Here is a 19,432-nt window from a genome sequence, read left to right on the forward strand (position 1 = left end):
TTTTAACTCAGGGCATTTTAAATGTCTCCCCCAGAATCCTCAAGTTCTTTTGCCATTGTCCCAACAGTTCTGGTGTGGGGGCGTGAGGTATCTCAATTTAGCCGTCCAGCCATCCTAAGACTCTGCCTACCCATCTTATAGGATCCCGCGGTCTTTAGCCTCCCTCTTTTCCATGTATCTTTGAAGTGCATGTCTGTGTGTGTGTGTGTGTGTGTGTGTGTGTGTGTGTGTGTAGGCGCGCGCGCGCTATTTCTCACTTGGGGGCTCACTTCTAATTAAGTAATTCAGGAGGCTTAATAAACACAGAACAACCAAATGAAACCTCAAATTAGAAGGAAAATGGATCAAATGGGTCCCCATCTCTGAGAGTTCTGGTTAAGCAAGCAAACAAAATGGGCTGGGACAAATGATAATTGTAACTCAGAAGATTAAAGAAAATGCAATTAGTTCCCCGTCTACTTCCTGTTCCTCAGCCTTTTGACACTCTTTAACCCTCATTCCAACCTTACACGCGGCCGTGAATTTATCCAATGCTTTCTTAACCTCGCCGGAGGGAGGGTTGGGGGGACAAGAAAGCAAGAAAGAAAAGGGGGGAAAAAAGTCTCTGCTGCAAAGCTGGGAGGGTTAACAGAGCTGGTACCCCAGCCTGCCAAAGGAGATAGCCGGTAGGCCTCAGAACCCGCCCCCTGCCAAGCTGCTCAGCCAATGGGCGTCTGTGGAGAGTGAGGAGCAGAGTTCTATTGGCTGCTAACCTACGTGCATAAGAAAGAACGAGAGAGGCAGGCAGGGCAGCATTGTTATCTTAAGACACTCATCTGGTGTCTGAGTCTGCAGGTGACACTGGTTAGGTACAGAGCGCGGAGTCGGAGTGGGGACGCGCCGAGCTGCAGCCTTAGGATGGAATCCGCCTGCCTGCCTAGCGGCTCGCGGCTCATCCAGCAGTTCCTCCGCTGAGCTCGGCGGATTCGGAAGGACTTGGGAAATGCACCTGCCGCGCGCTCCGAGGACACCGGCAGGTCCTCAGGCAGCCGAAGGAGCCCAGACGCCTGAGGAACGGTTTCTGCTCATGTGCAAGGCACAGATTTCGGATGACAGGGAGGGTGAGTCTCTTTAGAGTTGGAAAAAAAGGGCAAGATCTTGGTTTCACCTCGGTCGAGGGACAGGGGACTCCTCAGTTGCCTTCCCACTTTCCTCACCTCTCCCACGCCGCGTGCGACCCAGCCTAGCGCTGATCCCACTTCACAGATGCTGTGGGTTCCTGGGATGCTCGCCGCTCCGCGGCAAGGCAGCATGCAAGTGGTCTAACTGCCGCGGCGACGTTGGCGGCGGCGGCGGCGGCGGCAACAGCAAAGCCCAGAGCAGGAGAATTTGAAAAGAGACATCCGTTCCCTCTCTCAAGCTGAGGGGGGAGGCTTTGCATTTCCCCAAAGGAGAAAGACTACAAGAAATCATGAAGTAAAAACTTTGGAAGGCTGCCACTGGAGATGTTGCACAAAAATCGGGCACCTTTTAGGAGTCTCCTCGCAGTCCTTGGTGGTTTGGGGAGCAGCTGATACAGCAAGAAGGGCTTTTGCAAGGATTCAAGGTAACAGTGCAGGGGGCCGGGCCGTGGGTTTTCTGTATTCCCTTTCGTTGTAATTTTGATGAGTCCTCATTCAACCCTCTTGTCTGGTGCCTGCAATTGCGAGCAAAAGGAATGATTCCCATTCCATCCCTTAGTTTCTGTCAGGTGGAGCTTAGCAGTGGACTTTGGGTGTAAGCTGACTCTGGTTTTGCCTCCTGGTGTCGCATGGCTGTCACAGAGCTTGGGCACTCTGCCTGACCTATATTGGTTTTGCCTGGTTTAAGTCCTCAAAGTTAGCGCAACTCCCATTAGCTTTGGAAAATGCATTCGGGCTCCATAATTGCAGAGAATGACAAGGACTTTTGCTTGCCTAGTGATGCTGGAGAGAACTGCACGAGGCTCAGCGTGTTTGGAGAGGACCCTGAAGACCTGATATCGCGTTGCACAATACATCTGTGTTCACATGTTCATAAAACCCTGTGGCATGATTGAGAGGCCAGTCTGTTTCTTCCACGAACATGTAACCAGAGACAAAAATAATTCCTAAGAGTGAACCCCGTACTCTCCCTTGAGTGGTATAGCAGAAGCCCCTATTGATTGGGTCGATCCTCTTAGTGCCCTGGAGACACTAAGGGGGAGATGCTGCTGTGCTGGAGGGAAGGGTCTGCTGATGCCATCTATAAGATTGCTCTCCCTGTTCGTACACAGTTGAATGTTGCCTGTGGTGGGTGTGTGTGTGTGTGTGTGTGTGTGTGTGTGTGTGTGTGTGTTTCCACAGCTGTATGCAGGAAATGCAGAAAGCTGGCAGCTCACAGAAACACTAAGCATGCCTGCCGAGCCCCTGCCCAGGCCTTGGATGCCTGGAATGTTCCTGCCCAGTAGGAGACTGAACTTATGCACTGCTGTGCTAGCCCAGAGGAGTTCTCTCTTCACCAAGCAGTGCTTCTGCATGGTACATATTTATCCAGGGTATATAGACTAAAGTCAAATATTAACTAAAAATCAGCTGGATGCACTGGAACATGGTTGAGAAGACCTCTCTGTAAAGAACCACATGTGTGTTCTCCCCTGTCCGGGGAGTTGGTTGCTTTGAGTGGGCGCATATGTGATAAGAGAATAACTATTATAAAAGATAGTCTGGACCTTATTCCACGGGGACAGTGCTATGTTGGCCTAGGTCAATCAGAAGAATTAAATGTAGGCTGAATCAAGTATAGCTCCCCAGTTTTTTTTTTCCTAAACATGTACATGTTGTTACCTTTCGTTTCCTCACCCCACGTCCATGCTCTTAGAAGACAGGCAGCGCCAGTATTAACCAGGCAGCTAAAGAATTCTACTCAGTCCCCTGGGGGGCAGTCTGATGACATCAGCCAGCAGCCGAAGTGATGCTGGAGTTGGTGTTTTCCCTCTTGATTTTACACAGTAATGTGTATGTTATTTGTTTATGCCGTGGCCCTCTGGACTTCCTTCTCACCTGGGCTGAGCTGCTCTGTAGCAGTGAGGGCATGACCAAGCAATGCTGCCACTGGGATCCTATCTTACCAGCACCATAGCTGCCACCTGCTCTGGGGAAAGGTGCGTGCTTGGCTTCTGTGAGGAAGGAGAGGAATTGCAAAGACGCAGAGCACGGAGACTGTGTTGAGGGTAAGAGAGCAGACGTTGGTCCAGAGTCTTCAGTGCTGGGAAGCAGCTGCTTTTAAAGGGGTTGATAGCTGGCTGGGTTGTAGCCATGGGGAAGGTAGAAGCATTCTTGCCTCTCACTTCTCTCTCCCCACCAAAAAAAAAAAAAAAAAAAGAAAAGAAAAAAAAAACCGAGCTGACTTTCTCCTCCCAGAATGGAGTGGTGTGTGCTACAGTGTGGAAACAAGGAAGATCGAGGAAGAAAGATCTGGGGAGGACAAAAGGACCCTATCTATTCTCCTTATGCTGGCCTGGTTTTGAGGACAGGAAACATCTTCTCTCCTTGGACCTCAGGATCCTCTTCTGAGTGTTCATATCTGGCCTCCCGACAGGCTGTTTACTGAGTTAAGCCAGAGGGCATAGAACATCCATGCGTCATCAGCTCCTCCTGATCCCCTTCCCCAAGGTACAGGTTAGCACCTGGGGAGCACCACCTAAGATATATCCCTCTGAGATAGTGCTCCAGAATCCCTCTCCACTCACAAGCAAGAGGTAATCTGAAGGAACTGTAGACGTGTGCGCACTTTCTGCTGACTGGAATGTTCAGTGTTCAGGTTCCTGACTGGTGTTTAAACAAACGCAGTGTGGTTTTATTTCTGGAGGCTCGATTCTTTTCCTTAAATAATAAGTCCTTGTATCCATTTTATAAAGGCCCCCCTTTTCCAAAGAGCTGGGAGGATTTACAGAAGTCCTCTAATTAATTCTCATATGGCTTATTGTCTCATTGGTCTAAGACGTAGAGCTAAATGGTTTCAGCCTCCTACTTGGAAAGGGGAGAGAGAGCACCCTAGGAGAAGATATGTCTTCCCTCAGTCACGCAGCAGTAGGGGAAGTTTGGATGGGTCTGGGTATTACTGCTCCTTCACCAGCCTCAGTCTTCTTCTAAGTCTTCTTCTAAGGCACAGTCTCATCTCAGTGACTGGGCTCTGACTTGGCTACTTTATACTTTACAAGGCTGGGAAGCTATGGTGTGATCTGGGTTCCTTCTCTGGCAGTATGTCTGGGTAGTGAGGGACAAAAACCTTAGACAACTTTGTCTTCCATGATTTTGTAGTCTACTTGGGAAAACAGACCTATATCTGGGCAAAGGTAAATGACGGCGTAAGTTCTAAACAGAAGCTCAATACAAAAGAAGTCAAAATTCTGACCTTATTAATTGACCATTGATCTGCACTGATAATAAGAGCTATCAGTATTCCAAGAAAGGAGAATTAGAATTGAGCTTTGAGAGTTGGAGTGGAATATTTTTGGGTAGGCAGAGGGGATGAAGGGTTCCTGTTGGCAGAGAAACTCACTGTGGCACAGGTAAGAGGCTGGAAATGCCATGGTTTGCATGGTTCTTTGGGGCCACATCTCCTTTGGAAATCCGGAAGTCTTATTATATTAAACATGTATAGCCTACAAGAAGTTGGCCCAAGAGCCTACCAGAGGGCTGTGAAGTTGGGTATCTCATTAGGCATCAAAAATGTTACCTGACTTCCCATTCACTCTCAGGTCTAATCCTTACACAACAGGAAAACAGTTACTCGATGTCAGAGATCCCATTCACTTCCCACCCGAAAATTTGAATAAGGATGGTGGAGAAAGCAGGCAAATTTCAAGAGAACACGAGAAAAATCTTGTATCTTAGAATCAGAATCTCTTAAGAGAGAGCTTTGATTTTCCTCCATTTCCTATTTCCCCACCCAAATGTTCCTCTTGGGGTTTACTTGGAGCCGGCAAAATGCCAAAGCCCTTAGGCATTTAGCACTGAGCAGAAGATTTTCAATCTTAAAATTCTTGAGCATGCCCATGTACATAACCTCTTGTCTCCTCTTCTCTTCCTCTTTTAATAAAACATATGCTGTAGCAGTCACAAAGGAGGAGACCACAAAAAAGCAGGAGGGGGTGGGGAGTGGTATTGCCCGCAGCTGTACCACGAGGTCCTGTGATTGTTCAGCAGAGCAAGGAAGGGGGAGAGGCATGGTGTCAGCCTGGGCAATGCCGAGAGAAGTCTAAGGGCTGCTGCTGTATACCTGGAGAAGGTTCCAGCCAGCTAGACATACACACTTATTCCAGGAGTAAAAGATCTCTCTCCCAGAGAAAAGATCGAGAACAGCATGGGTCTTGCGAGAGGACTAGCTGCACAGCGATCTTGGTTTGAAGCATCATGCAGGCTGCATGTCACTGTGTGAATAGCTCTATTCCTAGAATACAGAAAGCTTCCACTGGGAATGAGAAGGGAATGGCTTGCCACAATTCACACTGTACTTTCTGTGTGGTCTGGAGGAAATTCTCTAGGAGCCCAGTCTCTTTATTTACTTTGACCCAGGAGTGCAATCAGGGATCAGATCGTAAGAGATCAGATCGTAAGAGACATTAACTCTTTTGAAGATCCTACTCTTAATTCTGCTTGTGTCTGTCTATCAGCACGCGTCCTTGTGCTAAGGACCATGTAGCTGGACTGCGAGTAGGGCATCTTCTCTACTTATGGAAGCATCCAGTGCAATTTTGGGGGTTGAGGTAGAGCCCAAGGCACATCATATGTGGTTCCTAGTTTTGGAGGAAACCCTGTTCTGTTTGAAAGGGAAGTGTCAGAAGGCTCAGCTATGAAGGCTGCAGTGGGCTAGCCTTCTCTGAACATGTGGGTGCGAGTTGGTTTTCTTCATATAATTTCTCTGATATACGGAGAATGTAGAACACCATCACCACAGCCTGTGACCTTCAATGGCTGGTCCAATCCCATTATTTATTTTTCTGAAACTCACTTGCAATGCTAAAACACCTGGGTCACTGGACTGGGTAAAGTGAGAACCCAAAGCAGGCAGAAATCTACCAAAGAACTCTACAGGTAGCTCAGGAGCTCTTGAAATATATGTTGAGATTGCAAAATGCACCTTGGATTATAAAGATTCACTTTTTTTAAAAAAAACATATAAGGGACTAGGTACGTGACTCATTGTTAATATTGCAATATTGCTTGCCTAGCATGCTTAAAGCCCTAGTTTTTATTACTAGCACCACATAAACCAGACACAGTGATACACACCTCTCAACCTTACTACTTAGGAGATGGGAGCATGGGAAACAGAAGTTCAAGGTCATCCTCTACTATATAGAAAGTAGGAGACCTGAAAGGGATATAAGAGACCCTGTTTCAAAGACCAAAACACCCCACATGTACAAACAAAAGCAATGTAAAAATATCACTAGTTTTATACTGACTTCAGGTTAAAATGATATAATATTTCAGATATGTTGGGTTAAATAAAATCCTGCTAGTTTTACTCATTTCTTTTTTTTTAAGTTTTTAATATAGATGCCAGAAAGTTAGATTTTTCTGTGACAAGCCTTGCATTTCTTTTAGACTGAGTTGGCCAGGCCCTGCAGAGCAGTGGCAGGTTAATGGGGAAGGGGGAAGGGCAAAACTTGAGACAGGAGGAACCAGAGACACAAAAAAAAAGAGAACCTGGAGAGAGAGGTCAAGAGCAGCCCAGAGGGAGCCTGCGGGCATGGATTTCTGAAATTTAAAAAGCAAGGAACACAAATAGCTTACATGGCCTATATTTATTTGAGGAGGGACCTAGCTTACTGTGACTCAGCGCCCCAGAAGCCTTTGCAAACCGATGCAGCTCCCAGCTCACATGCCCAGAGCGAGTTGGTGAGAGGCCTCATGGTTTCAGCCTTTTTCTTTTACTTCTTCCTTTCTCTTTTAAAGTGGTGGCGGTAGAAATAGCTGAGTGACCTCCAGGGTCTCTTCCAAAGTGTTCCCTCACTCTTATCTCTATACCACATGACCTCCCCACCCACGAGTTTTTTATTTTTTCAAAACAGATATATTTTAGTGTAGTAGGGAGAAAAGCCATTGCTATGTTTTAAAGATTATTTATTAAACTATCAATTAAAATGGGAAGACACAAGGATCAAATTTTATTTGTTAATTACAGAGTAGAATACTAGAACCCCTTCATCAATATTATGTTGGCATTGTTAGTCATTGAGATAAGGTTTGGACATGCCTAGAACTTGTCATATCTATTTAGCCTTCTATCATTTGTGAAAATGTTTTCCCAAGTTATATTTCACCTGATTCACACAACACCCCAGGGGGAAATATTATCTTCTTCCTATGTTTTCCATGATCTATCTTTAAACTACCCTTATGACTCTATTTTCTACTCCTTCTCTTTATGTGTTATTTGTTCAGTCTTGCTGGCAGTTCTTAAATAGGAACCACATGAAAGAGACATTACTACCTCTCACAGCCTTGTCTCAGCACCTGTAAACACAATTGTGTCCCCCTTCTTAGGGGTTTGTTCTCAATGTGAAATAGGGCAGAATACCAAATATAGCTCCAGTACATTGTAGACATTTAACGAATGTTATGCCCATTTTCTGCTAAAGATCTCTGGCTTGATACTCTCATGGTTTGAGTACCCCAAACTAGATTCAGGCATTTCTTTCCCCAGATACCTGCTTCAGTAAATGACACAATCAGACCTCCAGAGACACGATAAAGAAATATGGAGCTGGACTTAATGGAACACGTCTGTAATTCTGGCACTGGGGATGGGGAGGCAGAAAAGTCAATGCAAATTCAAGGCCAACCTCTTCTACACAATGCTCTTCAGGCCAGCCAAGGCTAGCAAGACTCTGCTTCATAAAACAACAGCTAGGGAGATGCTTCTTTGGGTAAGAGAGCTTGCTTTGCAAGTTTGAGGACCTGAGTTCAAATCCCGAGCACCCATGTCAAAAACAAACTTTCAAAAGCAACCCAACGTAGCTACTTGCATCTATAAATGCAGTATTGAGAAATGGAGGCAGGAAGATGTGGAGGCCTCACAAACCAGCCATCCTATCTGAAATGACAAGTTTCTGGTTGAGTGATAGACCCTGTCTCAAGGCAATAAGGCAGGGAGCAATGAAAGGAGATATTAGACAGCCTATTCTGAGTCTTTGCATGTGAACACATGGGCCTGCATACCTCTACACTTACATGTACACACCACATACACTTATACCTACAACACCATACACACACCACCACCAACAACAACAACCCCCCCAAAATGAAAAGATGAATTATGCTGACCCTTTATTTTCTCTCACACTGCTTCTCTACCCACATCCAATCTATCAGCAACCATGGGAAAAGTGTGTCTCTAGTGATTTCTGGAAGCCCTGTACTCCTTGTGGCCCCTCCTTCTACTCTGAAGTCAGACGCTCTTTCTTCTTGCCTGGACCTTTCTACGTTTGCTCTCCCTGTTTCTTGCCTAGAGGGCTAACCAAGTCTGTTTCCTCCTTGCAGCCAGAGTGATATTTCAACATGGTAAATTTGATTATGGCCTCTCCGATCATTGCAATTCTCCTGGGCTCCCCACGAGCACCGGAATGAAAACCAAATTTCTTAGCCTGACAAACAGCTCCTTCATGAGCTAGTCCTCGGCCTCTTTGTGGCCCTGTCCTCTCGCCGTTTTGACTGCAGCTTGCACTGAAGCCCCAGCATTCTGGCTCTTAGAGTGCCATCTTCTTCTCTGGCAGTGCCCTCCCTCTGCTGTCCTAGTCTCTGCTTCCTGAGGGGTGACTGAGCTTCAAGACTCTGTAAACATTATCTCCTCTGTGAAGGCTTCTCTGAGACTCTGGGACAGAATTAATTGCTTCTTCCTCTACACTCCTACACTTCTCGCTCAAATCTTCGCTCTTACTATATTCACAACAATGTAATGATTTGGTTATGTGGCTCAGACAGTGGGGCTGAGATGGGGGTTTTAAGACACAGTTCTTAGGAAATATTGAATACAGGGAGCATATTATTGGAAAGCAAGCCCTGTCCTGCAGCATAATAGATGAAGCAGAGGCCAGCAGTCACCAAAGCCTTCTCATCTCATTCTGGATGGAAATTGTGGCACTAAGGCTCATATGGACATTGCTGATAGTGGCTAACACTTTTATAGCATTTATGTGTCAGACCCTGAACTGGAGACTTTTATGCATCAACTCATTTACGTATCACAGTGATCCTCAACACTAAGTTTATCCTTTCTGTCTTATAAAACAAATTGGAATGTTGGCAGAGGCTGCTTGTTTGTTTTCTCAGCTGCTCAGACCTGAAATAATCATACAGAAACTATATTATTTTCAATACTTAGTCAATAGCTTAAGCATATTTCTAGCTAGCTCTTATATCCTAAACTTACCCATCTCCATTAATCTGTGCATCACCGTAAGGTCGTGGTCTACTGGCAAAGTTTCAGCAGGCTCTGGTGGAGGCGTCTGTCTCCTGTGGTGGTTCCATGGCTTCTCATTGACTCCACCTTCTTTCTCCCAGCATTCAGTTTAGTTTTTCCACTTAGCTCTACTCTGCCCTATCACAAGCCACAGCAGCTTCTTTATTCATTAACCAACAACACATACATAGAAGGACTTCCCACATCATTGGAATTTCAGAGAAGTGAGATGACTAGGGCTGGAGAGATGACTCTGTGGTTAAGAGTGTGTGCTGGTCTTCCAGAGGGCCTGAGCTCAGTTTCCGGCACCCATGTTGGGCAGCTCACAACTGCTTGTAACTCCAGCACCAGAAGATCTAACACTTTCTTCTGTCCTCTTTGATCATCTGTGCACACATGACACACACATGCAAAGACAAACGTATGTATATACATAAATAAAAATACAAATAAATATGTTTAAAAGAGAAAAAGAAAAAAATCCCACTAGTTCAAGGTCACACAGTTAGTATGTTTGGGAGCTGGTATTCCACAAAGTTTAAGTTCTGAGTCTATAGGTTTAGTATGGTCTTCAGAAAAAAGTAACCATATAGGCAAGTAAACAAATGAGACAATTTTAGATAGTGATAATGGAAAAGAAAAAGATAGAATATTATAGGAGAGCATGACCAGTGCAGTGTTAAGGAAAGACTTTTACAGGAAGTAATATTTAATTTGAGGTGTGACTTGTCCTGAGAAAGATAGATAAGGATGCATTTGGATTGAGGATAGGGGTGAATTGGCATCAAAGGAGGAAACTAGGGTTACTGAAGCTCCTGTTGATATGGTCCAACCCTCACCCTGGAAGTGCCAGATTCAGTCTATGTAATCTTGGGAGTAGTGAATAGTCCAGATGCTTCCAACCTTCCCTCCATGAGCCCATTTTTTTTCCTCCTGTTAATTTGGGTGAAGACATGGCTTATAAAGTGTTCAGCTTGCTACTCTTGACAAAAGTAGAAAGAGACAATACATGAGCGCATGTATGCATGCTCATGTGTGCGCACACACACACGCACACACACACATGAACACACCATGGCTTTCTTCAAGCCACTTGATTTTACTTCTGTCCTGTGAACCAAGTGTCACTCAGAACCTTAGTAAACTGATGGGTACAACAAAGGCTGGAGACAACCAGCCTTTGAGCAAAAGGGAAAACGCAAATTAGTTTTTCAATGAGATGTAAAGTGAATTAGACTAGAGGGAGAAATGGGAATTTGATCCAGGAGGGGCATGCAGAGGGGAAGGCATATGAGATGTTGACAGATTGCTGAATGACAGCTTGGTCATGATTTTCATCTTCACACATGTCCATACCATATATCTATGTATTTGGCTTTTTTTCCCTTTGGGATATATTTATAATTAAAAGTCTAAGAAATGATTTGGAGAGCAGGTACAAGTTAGTTTGAACAGGTTCATAAATATTTAAGATGCATCTTAAAATGGTAGAAAGAAATGTCCAAAAAATTTTTGGTTGTAATATCTCACTTAATTTTTATTCTTACCTCATGAAGTGCATGACGTTCCTATTTTGTAGACTAAAAATTTTTCCTTTCAAGGAAAGGAAAGTGCAAAGGAACTAGCATTCAGACTCAGGTTCTAATTACTGCACCAGGCTTTCTGCCTTACATGGTGAAAAGATCTGAAAGATGTCAGGAAAGGAGAGACTCCAGGTTCCGGGTCAGACCAGCTTCAGTCTTGTTTTAGCTCCTGGCCAGTTATGTGACATTAGTTTGATTATATAAGCTTTGTGAAGCTACAAATATCTCCACCTAACAAATGGAAATGATAACATCTCCTGAGTACCAGAGACAAGAAGTGGAAAATATCCACAAAGTCCCTGTCTCAAAATAGGTATTCAGAAAATGGTTGCTACTGTTTCTGTGTCTCCAAATATGAGCTCTCATAAGATGCCAGCTTCCACGGAGGGCAAAGCTGGGATCCAGGCATAGCCACTTAGAGTTGGTACTACCTTCAACTTCTGCTGGGGGAAGGGAACCAGGTATTCCCTAAGAATCATTGCCAAGTATCAACTCCCAAGCTATTGCTTTCCAGGCAATTTCTCCTCTAATCACATGACAAACCATCTAAAATGGGTTATTTTCTGTTTACTGATAAGGCAATTGAAGTTCCCAGAGATTAAATAACCCATTGAAGGCCTCCCAGCTTGGATGAGGCAGAATTCACATGACCTTTAGTCTATCAGATGTAAAAACATTTGCTCAAACAGTAGACTTTGCAATGTATCATTGCCTTGAGTTGTGTCCTAGGGAAAGGGTATCTCGGTGATCAAGGTAAGAGGAGCTACTCAAATATCTAAACTTCTGTTTCATAAGTGGAACAGACGCATTCTCTTAGACTCTCAAGGGATTCCCAGGAGCAGGCCACCAGGGCTGATGTATGGTAAGAAGAAGACCTATATGGGACCACTGGGGGTACAAAAGCAGACAAAACAAAACAAAACAGAAACCCAGAGCAAGAGTTTCTAGCGCAAAGCTTTATACAGACTGTGCAATTAGTGCAGCAGGCTGAATATTTCAAGTGCCACCATTTCTGAACACAGGTGTGTGACAGTTTTTTTTTTTTCAAAAGACCAAGGCTTTCAAAACAAAATTAGAGATGAGTATCCTTAGGCTTGGAGTAAAGGTTTTCTGCACTACACAAGATTTTTAACCTTTTGGGAAAGCAGTAGACTTTCATTAACAAACCTTCATCTAGAATCCTAACACATGCAGCCAATACATGTGGAAGGCTCTAGCGGGAGCAGGTCTGGGTGCCCGAAGCTGGATCGTCTCATGTTTCTTTCCTCTGTCAAGAGTTCTGCCCAGGGCACCTCCTTGGAGCTTGAAAGATGCCTTGAAACACACGGAAAAGCATACACTATAGAAATTTTTCAAAAAGCAAGACTTGCCATTTGTCTAAAATAATAGGTGACATATTAAAATGGATCATAAAATGTTAGACCTTTGCCAACTCAGACACATCTGTGACATTCAGTGAGACTAGGACAAATTACTGCTCTCTCTTATTCTCAATGGTTGAAAATGCATGAAATTCAATGTCTATGAATAAACACCTGCTGTATGCCAGGAACTGTACCAGACACTAACGACGATACATGTGCCATCTCCTTCGATTCCACCCCTCCTCCCCCCACCCCAGGAAGTTCATCTCACTGCTTTCAATTTGAAACTGAGAAGAATCAAGTAAGGAGAGTTGCTTGACACTGATCAGAAACCTCACCAGCAGGAGAATAATGATACTGGAAATTTCTGCTTGTTGATTTTCAGACGGGAGCTCAGTGTGTATCTCTGACTAGCCCGGCCTGGAATTTGTTATGTAGACCAGGGTGGGCTCAAAGAGGTCCTCCCAAGTCTCTGCTTCCCCAAGTGCTGAGATTAAAGGTATGCCTGGCACCCCCACCATGCCTGGCAGTGTTGGGATTTTAACGGTGGGTGGAGTGGATTAGCATGTCTGACTTTGGTCACTAACCCCTAAAGATTCCCTATGGGATGGAAACAGTATTAGCCTACCTCAAAGTTGCTTACTGGAGACCAGCATGTTTCAGGTGGGAGACTGCACCTCACCTCTTTGTTTCCACAAGGCATTCTTATCCTCACAGATCCATGCTGTGGATTCCCTGCCTTGGCCTTTCCCTTCTTGGTCCTCTAGCCCAGGAGCAGCCCGTTCATCAGGGTCAAGGCTCAGTGGCTGCTGTGGTTTGAGGGTATCCAGCTCCATTTCTCACTTGGGAGCTTCGTGCAGGGTGCACCATGCTGAACCGGAGGTAGTCTGGCTGAGAACACAGATTTCAGTGAAGCTTCAGTCTTCGTAGCCTTGGGAGTTGAGTTTATTCGAGGGTGTGGAGTGAGGAGCCAGAGAAGTCCTTGCAATCCCCTTGAGATACAGAAACGCTAGGTGGATAAGAACTGCAGGGGCATCTCATTTCTGCCTCCCCTTCGTTGTACCCGGCCACTTAACATACTATAAATATGTTGTCAGACAAAGAACGGGCGCAGGTGATGAGCAGCATTTCTGTGGGGTGATAGGTCCCCAGAGGCTTTCTGAGCACCGTGCCTCTTCCGCAATCTTTGCCCTTTGGGATTTGAGACTCAGGAATCACTGAAAAAGGTCAGCATCCTCCTGAAGCCTCAGGGCTCTGGAGACCCCTAGAGGCAAAAGCCTGTGTTACAAGCCCCCCTGGCCTCCAAGCAGGGAAGAAAGGTTCTTCTTATCTAGAATAAGTGGCTGGCCTTATATGAAGTACACTTCTGGCAAGCTCAGAAGGCAAAGGCTGGCACATGTGCGTGCATGTGCATGTGTGTGGGTATTAGAGGAGTGGGAAAGGCTGGCTACATTTGTGAAAGCAAACCTGTACAGAACTAAGTTGATTAGGTCCTATCTTCCCTGCCTGCCTAAGTCAAGCTCTTTAGTGCCCACCAACCAGGCAGCATCCTTCTTCCTGCTGAGCCCCTTGGCTACCCGGGGCTGCCCTTCTTAGCAACTCCCTACCACCTCCAACAAGATGATTGTTTCCCTCGGGTCCTGTCACACCTCGCAGTATCCTGACGAACTCATTTGTAAAGTATTAGTGACTAATAATGACTTAATGTGCTGCCCTCCCAATTAACACTGGAGCATTTCAAGAGAGAAATTCACAGATTTTTTTAAGCCAAGGGAAAGACCCATGTTTTCCCCCTACCAGAAGTATTGCAAGCCCCTCAAAATGCACAGACAGTTGTCAGGATAACAGCCACTTCTAGCAACGTTTGAAGGCATTGTAGGGATGCTTGCATAGAATTTCTCAACAGAGGCCTTCTGCAACGCACACTCCTTAAAGATAACACCTATATACACAACCCTCATCAGGAGAAGAGAGCTGGGGTGCAAGAGATGACACCGCTGGTAGTGTCTCGAATAGATGCTTAATGAGTTTTCATTTACTCATGGGAAAGTCCTTTGTCATTGGGAGGAGAGGCTCAGGTGCCACTAACCAGAGAATACCTTTGGAGCAGCCTCTGTTAGGGGATGATCATGTTTTCTTGCCCAGCTCCTTTACCTCACAAGCCTCAGTGTACACAACTCTAAAATGGATGTAGCAAAATTCACAGTCCAGGATTGCTTGGAGCATGAAATATTGCAGAATTGCTACCTCTAATGTATAGTGTTTGAAGAATGCCCACTCTGTGACAGTTCTGTTCCTAATCCTATTTTTATTTTTACGATTTTCCCCTATCTTAAGCTTCCAGTGCAGAGCAGCATGCAAATGCTGTATTTATTGATCACTTCGAAGATTCACCAGCAGTCCAGCCTCCTAGGCGTGGTTGGTTTGGTAATGAACTGGATTTCTTTCCAGATGATGGCACTGTATGAGATCTTTTTTGCCCTCTGCTTGGTTTCTTTAAATGTATCTCACAAATGCAGCGAGTGAAATGGATTTGGCAGTGAGTTAGAAAGACTTAATGCATTTTGGAAAGGGGGAAAAAAAAGCCATAACAAAACCTGGTTTGTTTTTGTGATATACGGTTCATGTGATATGACAAAAATCCATTTTTATGCTTAGGAAAATTGGCTAATTTTAAAACAGTTGACACATGCCATATGCATATAGAGTAATGATAGATTTTGCTCAGGCAAACAACAGAAGAACACGAGGCCAGAATATCTGCTGGGGCTTTCTTTCATCAGTGAAATTCTTAGTTTATGGCAAACCTACCCTGTGTAAGAGTGAGGAAGACTACGGAAAAGGAACTCATGATGGCCTCGGGTGCTTGAGTCAGACATTTGGCTATAAAACTCCCATCTACCAGGAGTGAAACACAGACACTGTTTTCATGAACTGAGTGAGAAGAGAGAGGAATCTACCTACATAGCAAACCTTCTGCACCAGACATTAAACAGTCCATGAAGCTGAGGGCGAGGGAGGGAATGCAAATGATGAAAGGGATGTGAAATTGGTTAGAACCCCTGGTTAGGGCTTCTGAGCCTTTTCTGGTTATTTCTGTTGTTGGAAAAATGTACAGTATTTGGCTGCTAGACACAACTTTAAATGTGCTTTGGGGTCCTCCTGTAGTTCTACATCAATCTGTGCCTTGGTCAGAAGCCCAAGCCCTTATGGGCTGATGGTGTGCAGTCTAGTCTTCTGGACTCAATGCGTTTATTTTATCTTATTTTATATATTTCAAGACAGTATTTAATTAGTGAGTGCAGGAAAAAAAAAGGCAAAGAGCTTAGAGGTTTATGGCCAGGCATTCAGGACTCAGCAGTTTGACACGCTAATCCTGTTATTTCTCACCTTAAACTGAACAGAGTCAGCAGTCGGTTTCCTTTCTTCCCATAACTCATTAGTTATTAAGTTTTCTTTCCTTTCAGCTTTATTTCTCATCCTTTGCTTTGCTGGACTCTTTTCTCCGGTATTCCACTGCGTTTTCCCTCCCTCCTCGGGATATCATACAACAGAGAAAACCAATGTCTTGATGGCTCATTTGTGACTGGACCAAGTAGGTCCTGGTGGACCTGACCGTGAAGGTGACTACAGTCAGTGCCCCACAGTGAGAGGTGAGAGGCTAAGCAGTGTGCTTCTTAATTACAGACAAAGCGCTCTGAAAGCAGGAGTTGAGGCTTGTCTGCCTTCTTACCCCCTCCCTCCTGGCACAATATCAGTCACTGGGAAGACGTCTTTATTAATAAAATTAGCAGAACAAAATAAAAATTGCACAAACCTCACTATTTATCTCACCACGCCCATTTTCATCAAACTGTGACTTCCTGAAAAGTCATCAAGTGTCCTTTCTATGGAGGAGCTTCAAATTTATAGAAGTGTAAAATTTGGAAAGGTTTTCCTGCAAGGCAGTGGCTCTCAAATTTTAATGTGCACCCAGGGAGCTTATTAAAATGCAGCATCTCCGGCAGTTTCTCCAAGGACCCTGATTCTGCAGGTCTTACGGGAAATGCAGAAAGCTACATTTTAACACGCACATGATGCGAAGGCTACACATTGAAAAGCACAATTTTAGATTAGCTGGGTAAGTTTGCACCCGGGTTCTAGTTAGTAGGATGAGTGTCCCTCAGCTGGTTAATAGGTGTCATATAGGGGAAGGGTTCCATGGTTAGAACAGTTGGAAGAATGTCATTGTGTCCCAAACAACCATTTCTCAGACAAACTCCAAGGTTTGCTGTCCACGAGAAAGGGACTTGTTTAACTAAATAGTCCATACATATCTGTATACATACATGCATGTATATCTTAGAACCTTCATTAGTATTTTGCCAAACACCTCTTGAGGAATTTGATGTGGAAAGAACTGCGCATAGGTAGTAGGGAACCCCTACTGGACAAGAATGGTATTGCAAGTCAGCTGTATTACTCCAATTACTTTAAGGGAGTGTGGAGTTGGGAGATTCTCTAGTTACGGAGGATAGCCTACAGTCTGGAGAAGGGTTTGTGTAAGCAGCCATGATTTGTTAAGAGCTTGATATTTACCGGCACCATCATCTCTTTTTAATTATGAATTAACTCACTTCATTCTCAGAACAGCCTTATGAGTCAGACTCTTATTATTCCCATTTCACTGAGAGGGAACTAAGACACGGAAAGGTTAATACTATGCTAATGATCATGAAGTTATCAGATGACACAGTGGGACTTGGACATGGGGAGTTCTCTCTGTTAGCTGCTTTATCAGGCAGCTCTTCTGGGAGCAAGGTCCTGGCAATTATGGGCACCAAGGAGTGACAGTTCCTGGCAGATAGAACCTGTCCAGGAACCATGACATCCCAATACTTCTGGACAGAAGACCTGTGATCGTGGCCCTTCATTCATCAGAGAAATTATTATAATGACCCTTGAAACTTCTGAAAAATTTTGCTGCACTTAAACACAAAATATGCTCAGTAAAATAACCCGACAAGGATGATTCATGGAAGGCAATTAGGTCCAGGATCCTGTGCCTACAAAATCCCAAACTGGGTGGACGGTCTGGCTGTGCTGCTGGCAACTTGATAAAAACAGCAGCAACCTGGCCCTCCATTCTCAGTCGCTGCAGGAGGATTTCCAGCATGGCAAATAGAGACGACTGACTTTCCAAGGATGGGGCTTCCGAGAAAGCTTTCAACAGTTAAATCTTTGAGTCTTTAGAGAATCAGCCTTCTCAGCAAGCCATTAAGTTATGTGGTTCCTCTAGATCAACAGTTTCACATGCCAGGATATGTTGAATTGACACTTTAGTAGAAACTGTTTACAGCACATCTGCTTGGCTGGTCGGCCATCAGTTATGAGCTCCTAAGTCCAGTTAGAGACATGTGACCTTGTCTTGCCTACTTTGTCTCCCACTGTGAACTTGTTTCTCTGGTCTGGGAGCTCCCTGGCATTGAAGAAACTAAGCAGACACTTCTTCTGTCTCAAACTAAACAGGCAGACGTACCCAGATGAGTTCTCCTTCTGTTTCCCTTTGGGTAGAAACTCACTTCAATGTGCTGAACTCAGAGTCAGACACAGTGAGGACAGAACCTGTCATTCCTCTCCATTTCATGTGAAACATAAAGCATCCTATCACGAAAAAGGGGGAAAGAGACTTCAGCTTCACAAGAGCTCCCCAACATGTCTCATGCATGGCTTTATCTTCTTTCTGCTCATGGAAGATCAGTTTTCTATTCTCTGTAACAGATCATTGTAAGTGGTGAAGACTGTGGACTGAGTGCTGGACTAGCCACAAATTTGTCACTGTTGCTTGGAGCTGAGTGATGGATATTTAGGGACTAACATAATCATTTTGTTACTAGAATATATGTTTGTTTAAATAATTAAAAAGATTTAAAAATCAGTCCATGGATCCTAAGAGTAATAGAGTCTTAGGTTGAAGTTCCAAGAAAGTACTATAATTCTGTTATCTGGAACCAATAATATATATAACCTGGAACCAACAATATATATACATACATATATGTGTTTATGTGTAATATACATATAACATACATACTCTGAGATTCCATTTTCTCATTAATATACATATATGTGTCTGTGTGTAATATACATATAATATACATACTCTGAGATTCCATTTTCTCATTAATAAAGTAGAAATAAAATCTCTGAGGGTTATTGTGAAAATTAAATTAGATGGTGGGGTAAGTGTAGTACAATGATTGCCTCATGTTTGATTAATAGTAACTATGATCCCTGTGATTACTAGTGTCTTTGTAGTTAGTATCATTTGCTGAGTTCCTTACAGCAAGTACCATGACTTATTCAGCTCTATATCCATATTTATTCTATATTGTTCAATCCAAGTATATATAATGAAAACAACAATTACATACTGAGTTCCTCTGTGGCTCCAGGAGCTAGGAAAATAGATATGAACAAAGCAGATGAAAATAAAATTCCTGTCCTGTTGAAGCTTATACGTTAATGGTGGTAGGAAGACAGACAATAAACAGAACATGTAGTACATAACTTTTGCTATTAGAAGGTAATGGATTCTTTGGTAACAATATAGCAGAAAAGACGAGAGCTGCAAAGAGGACTGCAAGATTCTATTATAATTAGGTTGGTTCTCAACAAGGGGACATTTGTACAAAGACTAGAAATTTGGAAATCAAACCATTTGTTTATCTGAATTTCCACACAGTGGAAAATTGGTGGATTTTTGTCTAGTGGCTGCCCATGAATGTTTGTGATGTCTATTCCTCTCGTGTACTGCCTCTTACCTTCTGAGACTTTCTTTTTCTGTTTCACTTCGAGTTCCTTGGGAGCTTAAAACATGCATTGTCTCTTCCATTTCTGTTCGCTCACAGAGCTCCCGACTTGGTGCTGCGTGTAGGCTAAGAACTCACTCGTTGTTTACAGGAAGTAAATCCACCTATCTTTCCTGGAGGTTATTATTTAAAAGCAAAAACTATAGTCTCTACACTTAGAACAAAACTCACCCTGTCCACGCAC

At 44.0% G+C, this 19,432-nt stretch overlaps 1 protein-coding gene across 3 annotated transcripts in view; it reads left to right on the forward strand.

Moving 5' to 3' along the window:
* The first annotated feature begins 765 nt into the window (after positions 1-765).
* Brinp2 (BMP/retinoic acid inducible neural specific 2) overlaps positions 766-19,432 on the forward strand; it is a 103,447-nt gene continuing 84,780 nt past the window's right edge. Inside the window, exon 1 of one of the 3 annotated variants that reach the window (XM_048421374.3) lies at positions 766-1,585. The gene's annotated coding sequence lies outside the window, so the exon portion shown is untranslated. Of the gene's footprint in view, positions 1,586-2,956; positions 3,209-19,432 lie in introns of those variants that run through there. The other 2 variants (XM_085688037.2, XM_085688038.2) reach the window with 2 other exon arrangements.

This window comes from Myodes glareolus, chromosome 5 (genome assembly GCF_982192425.1).
Source record: "Myodes glareolus chromosome 5, mMyoGla1.1, whole genome shotgun sequence".
Taxonomy (NCBI): domain Eukaryota; kingdom Metazoa; phylum Chordata; class Mammalia; order Rodentia; family Cricetidae; genus Myodes; species Myodes glareolus.